Source organism: Oryzias latipes, chromosome 2, assembly GCF_053564925.1.
Source record: "Oryzias latipes strain Hd-rR chromosome 2, Olatipes_Hd-rR_3.1".
NCBI classification, from domain to species: domain Eukaryota; kingdom Metazoa; phylum Chordata; class Actinopteri; order Beloniformes; family Adrianichthyidae; genus Oryzias; species Oryzias latipes.
Genome location: NC_136238.1, coordinates 37,351,638 through 37,363,195, shown reverse-complemented (window position 1 = coordinate 37,363,195; position 11,558 = coordinate 37,351,638). Strand labels below are relative to the sequence as shown.

The following is an 11,558-nucleotide window of genomic DNA, read 5'->3' as shown; positions in this document are numbered from 1 at the left end:
AGCATGTTCACCTCCATCTCAGCTCCTGGTTCCTCCAGAGGAGGAGTGGACCTGGATCACAGAGCAGGTGTTCTGTCCTTCTACAGCGTCTCTGAAAGCAGGACTCTCCTCCACAGAGTCCAGAGACGCTCCATGCTGGACTGTGGGGGGGGGTGATGTTGGAGACACAGCAGAGTTCTGGAAAGTCAAAGAGTTCCTGAAAGAAGAGAAATGTTTGTTTTCAGGGATTTCTCTGCTTTGAATCATTTTGAACTAAACGTTTGAACTGTTCAGATTCTGTGTCAGAAATAGAGAGAAATGAAAAATCTCTAGAATGTGAGACACTTTTGAACATAAATCTATGGAGACCTCTGGGGGTCAGTGTTTAAAAAGAAAAAATGATGATAAACGGTCCACAGATTGATGAATTGTGCTTTTTCATTGCATGTGACTCCACCCGTCCCAATGCCTCTCCGGCTTTGAGAAACGAATCTCCCAAGAGACACGGTTCTCATGAGTCCGGCAGTCCGCTTATGCAGAACAGGTGAATGGACAGCGGTCCAAAGTGTCCTCCGTTGGGTTCACTGTAACAACAAGAGGAGGATTATTTTGTTGTTCCTATTTTTGTTCCTATTCTTAGAATCCACTTTATGTCCCGTGTTGAATTCTACTATTAAAATGTGGGAAACAAATGTTTATCAAATACAAATCAATCCAAAAGCCGGGAGACTGGATGGCCGTGGTCCTCCCTTTGACCTGGAAAGTGGTTGCCATGGCTACCTGCACACTCACCAAGCTGGAACTTAGAAGGCAAGGCAAGGCAAGGCAAATTTATTTATATAGCACAATTCATGTACAGAGACAATTCAAAGTGCTTTACATAAAAAATTAAAAGAAACAATTAAAAACAAATAGTAAAAATGTGATCATTAAAATAAAATTAAAAGATAGTAAACAAGATTTGAATTTAAAACAAGCATAAATAAATAGTACGGACATAAACTTTTGAATACATATAAATTAAATGCTGCTGTGAACAGGTGAGTTTTTAACCTAGATTTAAAGACACTGAGTGTTTCAGCAGATCTAATGTTTTCTGGAAGTCTATTCCAGATCTGTGAAGCATAGAAAGTGAATGCAGCTTCCCCATGTTTAGTTCTGGCTCTAGGGACTGATAAAAGACCAGATCCAGAAGAGCGGAGAGGTCTGGTTGGTACATACTGGGTCAGGAGGTCAGCCATGTATTTTGGTGCTAAACCATTCAAAGCTTTATAAACTAGTAACAGGACTTTAAAGTCTATCCTCTGACAGACAGGTAGCCAGTGTAAAGACCTCAGAACTGGACTAATGTGGTCCACTTTCTTGGTCCTTGTGAGAACCCGAGCGGCAGAGTTCTGAATGAGCTGTAGTTTCCTGATGGATTTTTTTTGGTAGTCCTGTAAACACACTGTTACAGTAATCAAGTCGACTGAAGACGAAAGCATGCACTAGTTTCTCCAGGTCCTGCTTAGACATCAGATCTTTAATCCTTGAGATATTTTTGAGATGATAATAGGCTGATTTTGTCACTGCCTTAATGTGTTTATCAAAATTTAGGTCTGTGTCTATCAATACACCCAAGTTTTTGGCCTGGTTGGTAGTTTTTAGTTGAATAGATTGAAGCTCTATACTGACGTCCAACCTTTTTTCTTTAGCCCCAAAGATAATAACCTCAGTTTTGTTTTTGTTTAGCTGAAGTAAATTATGGCACATCCAGTCATTAATGTCCTCAATGCATTTACCAAGAGCCTGTACAGGTTCTCGGTCGCCTGGTGTCAGTTTAATATATATATCTGTGTATCATCTGCATAACTATGGTAGCTAATGTTGTTGTTCTTTATCACTTGGGCCAGTGGGAGCATGTAGATGTTAAATAAAAGTGGTCCCAGGATGGAGCCTTGGGGTACTCCACATGTAATTTCTATTGGCTCAGAAGTGAATTTACCAATGGACACAAAATATTTCCTGTTTTCTAAGTACGTTTTGAACCAGTTTAATACTGGCCCAGTGAGACCCACCCAGCTTTCCAGTCGTCTGAGTAGTATTGCATGGTCGACTGTATCAAACGCAGCACTGAGGTCCAGTAGAACTAGCACTGACATATTCCCACTGTCTGTATTCAAACGTATGTCATTAATCACTTTGATCAGGGCAGTTTCAGTGCTGTGATTCTGTCTGAAGCCGGACTGGAAGACATCATAGCAGTTGTTTTTTATTAGAAATTCATTTAGCTGATAGAAAACAGCTTTTTCAATGATCTTGCTTAAAAATGGCAGGTTTGATATCGGTCTATAGTTGTTCATTTGAGTTTTGTCTAGACTGTCCATTTTTAGAAAAGGTTTAATTACAGCTATTTTCAGTGGATCTGGGAAAACGCCAGATGTTAACGACAAGTTGACAGTCTGGAGCAGGTCTGGTTCCAATGTCTTTGAGACTTTTTTGAAAAAGTTTGTGGGTAGAATATCCAGACAGCAAGAGGAGGAGTTAAGTTGCGATAGAATGTCCAGCAGTTTTTTACTGTTTATGGGTTGAAACTGAGCCATTGGATTAATACTGGTTTCTAGTGGATAGGGTTCATATCTTGAACTTGTAGTTGATGAAACTATTGTTTGTCTAATGTTTTTGATTTTGTCCCTGAAGAATTTGGCAAAGTCATTACAGCCTTTGATGGAGTAAAATTCTGGTGACACTGACACAGGGGGTTTTGTCAACCTGTCGACTATATTAAATAGGACCCGAGCATTATGGGAGTTTTTGTTAATAATTTCCGAAAAATAGGACTTTCTTGCATTGCACAGTTGTAAATTATATAAGTGAAGTTTCTCTTTATAAATTTCATAATCTACCTGTAGTTTAAATTTTCTCCATTTGCGTTCAAATTTCCGACATTCTCTTTTTCCATTGTTTACAATAATGGAATTTCTCCATGGAGATTTTTTCCTACCAGAGATCACCTTCACCTTACTAGGAGCAATATTATCCATGATATTTGACATGTTGGAATTAAAGCTGTTAACAAGTTCGTTGACTGAATTCCCTGAGAGGGGAGGAGTCAGGGAGAACATCTGATTGAACATCTCACTAGTATTTTCAGTTATATACCGTTTTGTGATCTCCCCCCTTAAAACATTTGTGTATACTGGAATAATGCTCTCACAGGAAACAGCTGTGATCAGACAGACCTAAGTCACATACAGTAACCTTAGTGATGTTCAGACCTTTGGAGATCAATAAATCAAGAATATTCCCCCTGTTGTGTGTGGGGGCTCTGTTACATGTTGAGTCAATCCGAAATTGTCCAGAGTGTTTATCAAGTCCTTAATCCCTTTGTTCTCAAGATTTCCATAATGGATGTTAAAATCTCCAGCCATGATTATACAGTCAAAATCAAGACAAACTATGAACAGCAGTTCACTAAACTCTGTGTTAAATTCTGCACAGTATGTAGGGGGGCGGTAGATATTTATAAATATGGTTTTGAGTGAGGCCTTCAGCTGTTTGGCTACATATTCAAAACATGGAAAGCTTCCAAAAGATAACTTTTTACACTGAAACATTTCATTAAACAAAACTGCAACCCCCCTCCCTTTCTGCTTGTTCTTTCTTTACTAATAACACCATAGTTGGGAGGTGCTGACTCTGTGAGAACAGCTCCACTGCTGTTCTCATCTAACCAGGTTTCAACTAAGAACATAAAATCAACTTTGTTCTCAGTGATAAAATCATTAATTAAGAATGTTTTTCCTGCTAAAGACCTGACATTTAAAAGAGCTAACTTAAGAGGTCTAGGAGCAATAATATTTTCATTTACCTTCTGTTTCTGGAAAAGTGCAGAGGAGATGTTTATCTCTTTTAAAGTCCTTCGTTTGCGTTTTGGCCAGATTACATTCCTCCTTTTAGTGACAATTACAGAAATGGTGTGTGTTTCTAGAGAACAGGGTCCCAGGTTTTTCTGGCGAGCATCATGACTGTTTGTATTTTCACAGCCTGGACCCTCAACACATCAAACATCTGACTGCAGGGACAGGATATGATGTTGCACAGGAGAGGGTGGGGTTTTACGTCGTCCCTTCAAACATTCTGGTGACAGAATTATGGGGGACGAAAATGGATTGAAGGATAGAAGAAGATAGAAGAAGTAAAAGAGACCAAAATGATTGATAAAGCAGGTTTTCCAGGGAAATCCCACAAAGTGCTTTCCAAGCTAGAACTAAAAATATCCAGCATGCATTTGGAAAAACTCATTAGCTTCTTGTGGAAAATGATGAGTCATTGTAAAAGCATTCTATGAATGCTCAGAAAACTTCCTCTAAGGTTGTGGTTGTTTGGAGAAGTCCTCCTCTTCAAAGAAGTTCTCCTGACCATCTTCAAAGCCACTTTCTGCTTTTTCAAACGATACTGTTCAACAAAAACTTGGTTTCTGCCACAAAACCAACCTTAGACACTGAAACAGAATGAATCCAATGCAGAAATGTGTTGACACCTTTAATTCAAAGCTTCAATCAGTTTGAATCTCATGAGGAACATTTCAAAAATCCACATTTGGATCAGGCGTCTTCATCAGAGCACAACTCATGTTTCCAGGACTGTGACTCACCAATAGATCCTCATTTCCTTTACACAATCTGTTTCCATCATTTGGATTTTTCATAAAAACTTGAGTTAGAAAAGAATTGTTGCCCCAAAATGTCCAGTTTGAATAGTCTACAGTTTGTTGTGTTTGGTTGCTAGGTAACAGGGTCTGTAATGTCTATGATGTCATGGTGGCTTTCAGAGTTGAACTCCTGAATATGACGGTAAACATTTGGATTGAACCAAAATGGGATTGAAGCTCATGCTAAATCCTGATCTCAATGCTGAAAAAACCTCCTCCTAGATTCTGGTTGTTTGGAGAAGTCCTCCTCTTCCAAGAATTCCTGAAAAAAGCCCTCATTTCTCCTGACCATCTTCAAAGCCACTTTCTGCTTTAGTTAAGTCCAAACTTGCTTTATGCTGACAACATTTACAGCTTGAATCAATCTGAAGAATCCAAGGAAACAAACCAATCTAAGTCTGCATTCATGCCACTTCAGAACCAACAAAGCATGTTTCCAGGACGCTGACTTACCAATAGAACTTGGGATTTCCTTTGCAGAATCCTTCTCCGTGAGTTTTCCTTTGTTTTTCTCCCCAAAACCTAAAGCAGAGATTTTTGCTGAGCTGCAGAACAAACGTCTGACTGCTTTAACCGCCGTTGATGGTTTGTTGTGTTTCCCTCTATAGCTGCTATGGTCTTGGTATGGTTGCTAGGTAACGCTGTCTTTGATGATGATGACGTCAGAGTGGCCTCTAGAATGGACTTTTTTCTTGTGGAACCAGGAGCTGTAACCTTTAGGGCACTAGGACCCAGAAAGAGGTCCAGGCAGTGACGGTGTTCAGTGACGGACTGCGCAGCCGCACTTCCTCCAAACGCCACTATTCATCCAGCGCGTGGAGCGTCAGAGTCCAAACGGGCTTAATTAGTTCAAACAAATTTGCCTCCATCCATCTAGCCACAGGGGTTGCAAGCCAGTAACTTCTGTGCCGGTCCCAAGCCCGGATAAATAGAGAGGGTTGCGTCAGGAAGGGCATCCGGCGTAAAAATTGCCAAAATAACCATGCGAATCATCCACAACACTTTAGACATACCGGATCGGTCGAGGCCCGGGTTAACAACGACCGCCACCGATGCTGTTAACCTACAGGGTGTCGGTGGAAATTTGACTACTGTTGGTGGAAGAAAGAGGGGAGGCAGAAGGGTCCGTGGCCAGAGAGAGAAGGGAAAAGGCAGGAACATAGGTTTGAGAATAGGGACTCTTAACGTTGGCACAATGACAGGGAAAGGCAGAGAGCTGGCAGACATGATGGAGAGAAGGAAGGTAGATGTACTGTGTGTGCAGGAGACAAGGTGGAAGGGCAGCAAGGCACATAGTATTGGAGGAGGATACAAACTGTTCTATCATGGTGTTGATAGGAAGAGAAACGGGGTAAGAGTGATTCTGAAGGGGGAGTTTGTAAACAGTGTTCTAGAGGTGAAAAGAGTCTCAGACAGGATGATGAGCCTAAAGTTAGAAATTGAAGGGGTGATGGTGAATGTAGTCAGTGGGTATGCGCCACAGGTTGGCTGTGAGTTAGAAGTGAAGGAGAGATTCTGGAGTGAGTTGGATGAGGTCATAGAGAGTTTTCCCAGAGGAGAGAGAGTTGTTATTGGAGCAGACTTTAATGGGCATGTTGGTGAGGGCAACAGAGGTGATGAGGAGGTGATGGGCAGGTTTGGTGTGAAGGAAAGGAATCTGGAGGGACAGATGGTGGTGGACTTTGCGAAGAGGATGGAAATGGCTGTAGTCAACACTTACTTCCAGAAGAGAGAGGAACATAGAGTGACATACAGAAGTGGAGGTAGGAGTACTCAGGTGGACTACATCCTATGTAGACGAGGTCATTTGAGAGAGGTTAATGACTGCAAAGTGGTGGTAGGAGAGAGTGTAGCCAGACAGCACCGCATGGTGGTGTGTAAGATGACTCTGGAGGTCAGGAAGAAGAAGAGAGGGAAAACAGAAAAGAAGACCAAGTGGTGGAAGCTACAGAATGAAGAAACTTGTGAGGAATTTAGGCAGAAGTTGAGGCAGGTCCTGGGTGGTCAGGATGAGCTTCCAGAGGACTGGGAAACTACAGCAGAGATTATCAGGGAAACAGGTAGGAAGGTGCTAGGTGTGTCATCTGGAAAGAGGAAAGACGGTAAAGACACTTGGTGGTGGAATGAGGAAGTACAGGACTGCGTCCAGAGGAAGAGGTTGGCTAAAAGGAAGTGGGATGTAGAAAGGACTGAGGAAGGTAGACAGGAGTACAAGGAAGCGCAGCGTAGAGTGAAGAGAGAGGTGGCAAAGGCCAAACAGAAAGCTTACGATGAGCTATATGACAGGTTAGACACAAAGGAAGGAGAGAAGGACTTGTACAGGCTAGCCAGACAGAGAGACAGAGATGGGAAGGACGTGCAACAGATAAGGGTGATTAAGGACAGAGATGGAAAGGTGCTAACAACTCAGGAGAGTGTACAGAAAAGATGGAAGGAGTATTTTGAGGAGCTGATGAACGAGGAAAATGACAGGGAAAGAAGGGAGGAAGATGTGGTTGTTGTGGAGCAGGAAGTAGCAGAGATTGGAAAGGATGAGGTTAGGAAGGCTCTGAAAAGGATGAAGAGCGGAAAGGCCGTTGGTCCTGATGACCTACCTGTGGAGGTATGGAAGTGCTTAGGAGAGACAGCAGTGGAATTTCTAACGAGGTTGTTCAATAGGATTTTAGAGAGTGAGAAGATGCCTGAGGAATGGAGGAGAAGCGTTCTGGTCCCGATCTTTAAGAACAAGGGTGACATGCAGAACTGCAGCAACTATAGAGGAATAAAGTTGATGAGCCACACAATGAAGCTGTGGGAAAGAGTAGTGGAAGCCAGGCTTAGGAAGAAGGTGGAGATCTGTGAGCAGCAGTATGGTTTCATGCCCCGTAAGAGCACCACTGATGCCATTTTTGCTTTGAGAATGTTGATGGAAAAGTACAGAGAAGGTCAGAAGGAGCTGCATTGTGTGTTCGTAGATTTAGAGAAGGCGTATGACAGGGTGCCGAGGGAGGAGCTGTGGTACTGTATGAGGTCGTCTGGAGTGGCAGAGAAGTATGTCAGAGTAGTTCAGGACATGTATGAGAGAAGTATGACGGTGGTGAGATGTGCTACAGGTCAGACAGAGGAATTCAAGGTGGAGGTGGGACTACACCAAGGATCAGCTTTAAGTCCCTTTTTGTTTGCTATGCTGATGGACAGGCTGACAGACGAGGTAAGACAGGAATCTCCCTGGACAATGATGTTTGCGGATGACATTGTAATTTGCAGTGAGAGTAGAGAGCAGGTGGAGGAACAGCTAGAGAGGTGGAGGTTTGCTCTGGAAAGAAGAGGTATGAAGGTCAGTCGTAGTAAGACAGAATACATGTGTCTGAACGAGAGGGATCAAGGTAGAAGCGTTAGGTTACAGGGGACTGAGGTGAAGAAGGAGCAGGAGTTTAAGTACTTGGGGTCAACAGTTCAGTGTGATGGGGATTGTGGAAAAGAGGTGAAGAGGCGAGTGCAGGCAGGTTGGAGCGGGTGGAGGAAAGTGTCAGGAGTGTTGTGTGACAGAAAAGTGCCAGCAAGACTCAAAGGAAAGGTGTACAAGACAGTGGTGAGACCAGCTCTGCTCTATGGGTTAGAGACGGTAGCAGTGAGACAGAGACAAGAGGCTGAGATGGAGGTAGCGGAGATGAAGATGTTGAGGTTCTCCTTAGGAGTGACCAGGTTAGACAGGATAAGGAACGAGTACATCAGAGGGACGGCTCATGTTGCCTGTGTTAGCGACAAAGTCAGAGAAGCCAGACTGAGATGGTTTGGACATGTTCAGAGGAGGGATAGTGGATATATTGGTAGAAGGATGTTGGAGATGGAGCTGCCTGGCAGGAGGGCAAGAGGACGGCCAAAGAGGAGATACATGGATGTCTTAACAGAGGACATGAAGTTGGCTAACGTTAGGGTAGAAGATGTTCATGATAGAGTGAGGTGGAAAAGGATGATTCGCTGTGGCGACCCCTGATGGGAAAAGCCGAAAGAGAAAGAAGAAATTTGCCTCCATCCCTTATCTGTGGATGACAGGTTGTTGAAATCCCACTCTGATCATCTTCTGATCTACTTCTAAACTGTTCCCATTGGTCTTTTGATGATGATGATGATGATGTCGATGCTGTTTTTAGAAAAAATAAAAATGTAAAAAAACTGTGTTGTTTTCTAGGACATAGTTTCTCCAGAGCAACAGAAGTTTATTAGTAATTCACGTCTGAGGCAGGATGGTGGTACAGATTCAGGCCGTCTCCTTCCCATAATCCATCTGTGTACAAACTCCCCCTCTGTCTTATAGCCCCCCTAGCTAACATTAGCAGTACAACAAAATCAGCAGCAATGTCAGGTCTATCCATCAGTCCAGTTTAGATCCAGATTCCAGCTCAGACCAAAGACGTTCATGGATCAATCATAGTTATGGACGATCAGAATGGAGCGGAGCAGGAAGACTGTGTCCTGCAGTCTGAGTTTAGTTTTTAATCTTCAAGCTTTTATAAACTGTTTCTGTTTATCAGGACAGGATTTTCTTTACGTTTTTGACACAAGAACGATTTTTTTTAACAACCCATCGAAGATAAAATATCAATAAAAACATTTATTTAATGTTTCTTATTGCCTTGGCTAAGCATTACATAAAAACAAGGTTTTTAAACATATATGTTTTCAAAATGTTTTCAACCATTTGGCTGAGCAGGAAGTTCACTGATATGTGATATTATTTCAAATGTAGTATTGCTCCCTGTCAAAACACAAAATCAAACTTTTATTTGGAGTCTTGAGAACAAAATGAAGCAGAAGATAAAAGTGGAGATGAGAAGTTTTTGCCTCCTTTCTCTGCCTGTGATGTGATGAAGGCTTCAGTTTCTGTCTCTGCTGCATCGACTGTAAAGCAGAAGTTCATCAAACCTGTCTTCTCTGTTACCTTAAAATCCCTCCAGTTTTCTTTTTAGAGCTCATGTTTGCACAAATATACATAGATGATGAAAGTTTTTCAAGTGACTCAACACTTACCACAATGTGAGAGAAAGGAGAGGAACCTGAGGTAAACCTGCAGGATGGAGAACATTTCTGTCAGAAGCTTTGATTGGTTTAGATCATAATAGTTTGACTTAATGTAAAATTCAGTTTTTTTCATCGTCTGAGGATATGGAGCAGTAGTTCTGAGGGGAAACAAGAAGGACAAAGAGAAGTGCTGGAGAACAGAACACTCACAAAGAAATTCATATAAAATATTAAAAATAATCCTTGATTTAACATCAAAGATGTTTGACCTCCATCCAGACACATTTAGGATCTCCAGCTGCAGAAAAACGTGTCAGATTTCTGTGTCGCTTCCTGAAGCTCAGAAAAAAACATTTGAACTCCAGATTTTCAAATTACAGATTAATGAAGAGAAAAAAAACACAAACATGAAATAAAAGAGGCTGATGAATCTACACAAAGACTGAAAGGGATCCCAGTGCATCATGGGATATCCTCTTTATCAATTGTTGTGGCAGAACCTCAGTCCTGTCAGTCTGAGTGTGGAGCTGCTTTCTGGAGGATGTTTTCTCTCATCTGCTCCCTTGTTTTCCACTGGGAGTCGTGACCCCCCCCCACTGACACTTAGGATCCTTTTCTGTGGTTTTTCCACCAGTCCCAGGTCAGCAGGGTCTGAGTCCTCTGTGAAACTGTCAGCTTCTGTTGATGAATCTGAACTGATGACATTAGATGAGGAATGTGTCTTCCTCTCAGTCTGTTTGCTAGTTTTTCTGGAGGCAGAAATGAAGGTTTGATGTTTTTATCCAAAAATGTCATGGAAGTAAAATCTCACATTCAGATTCAAGTGGACTGTCAGAGTTTAATAATAACCTCAGGACAGAGATAACCTGATCTGATTCATTCATACATGTTTTTACTTCATGATTCATTACAATAATCCATTTCTGGTTCCAACAAACCAACAGTCCACTCAGACAATGTTTCCTCCTTCAGTGTCACATCCAGAAACACTGAACAGTCTTCATCAGTGAAGAAGATTCTCATCTTCTCACCAGCTTCCTGCTCTGAAGGAAACATCTTCATTCATCATCATGGACAGCCAGACCAACCTCTGTAGAAACACAATTCTGTAGTTCCAGACTAAAGAAATGATCCCTGAAAGTAGAGTCTTAGTGAGTTCTGGATGTTGTTTGTCCTCTTCTGTCTGCAGACAGGAACTCCTGCTCCTGGTCTCCTCCTGCAGATCACAGACTCACACCTCCTCCAATCAGACTGTAGCTTGTTTCTGAATAAAAAAAGCATTTTAGTTATTTTCAATCATCAAAGTAACCTAACAAAGAAATATTGAAATAGCTTCAACTACACCAAGTATTCCCCAACATCTTTGTCCAGTTGTGTCAAACTATCTTCTTCTCTGTTGGGTTCAGCTGTCTCAGAGATTAGTAGTCATCCTAAAGCCTTCATCTATCTGATCACAGATGGATCGGTCCTTCTGGAACCTTATCAGACATATCAGGAACCTTCACTAAGCCTCATCCTATGTTCATCTTTACTCTCCATGAAGTGACTGCAGCAGGAATTGAGAGACCAAACTGTGAACTTAGCAGTCTGTGATCTGCAGGAGGAGACCAGGAGCAGGAGTTCCTGTCTGCAGACAGAAGAGGACAAACAACATCCAGAACTCACTAAGACTCTACTTTCAGGGATCATTTCTTTAGTCTGGAACTGATCTGAATGTGCATTAATCTGAATCTGTATTAAGATTAAAAATTTTTTGGTTCTTTCTATGAAAGCAGAAATGTGTGCTGCAGATGCCATGTTTGCCACTAGAGGGCAGCACAGCAGCTTCAGTCTTTGTCATTGTTGCTGTGTGAGCCTGAAGGAGCTTCAAAGTGAACTAGCTGCA

At 42.0% G+C, this 11,558-nt stretch overlaps 1 non-coding gene across 1 annotated transcript; it reads right to left on the bottom strand.

Moving 5' to 3' along the window:
• Nucleotides 1-10,617: 10,617 nt before the first annotated feature.
• On the bottom strand, nucleotides 10,618-10,823 carry LOC111946584 (small nucleolar RNA U3). Its single transcript, XR_002872318.1, has one exon. It is a non-coding gene; the product is annotated as a small nucleolar RNA U3 (small nucleolar RNA).
• Between the last annotated feature and the right edge of the window lie 735 nt (nucleotides 10,824-11,558).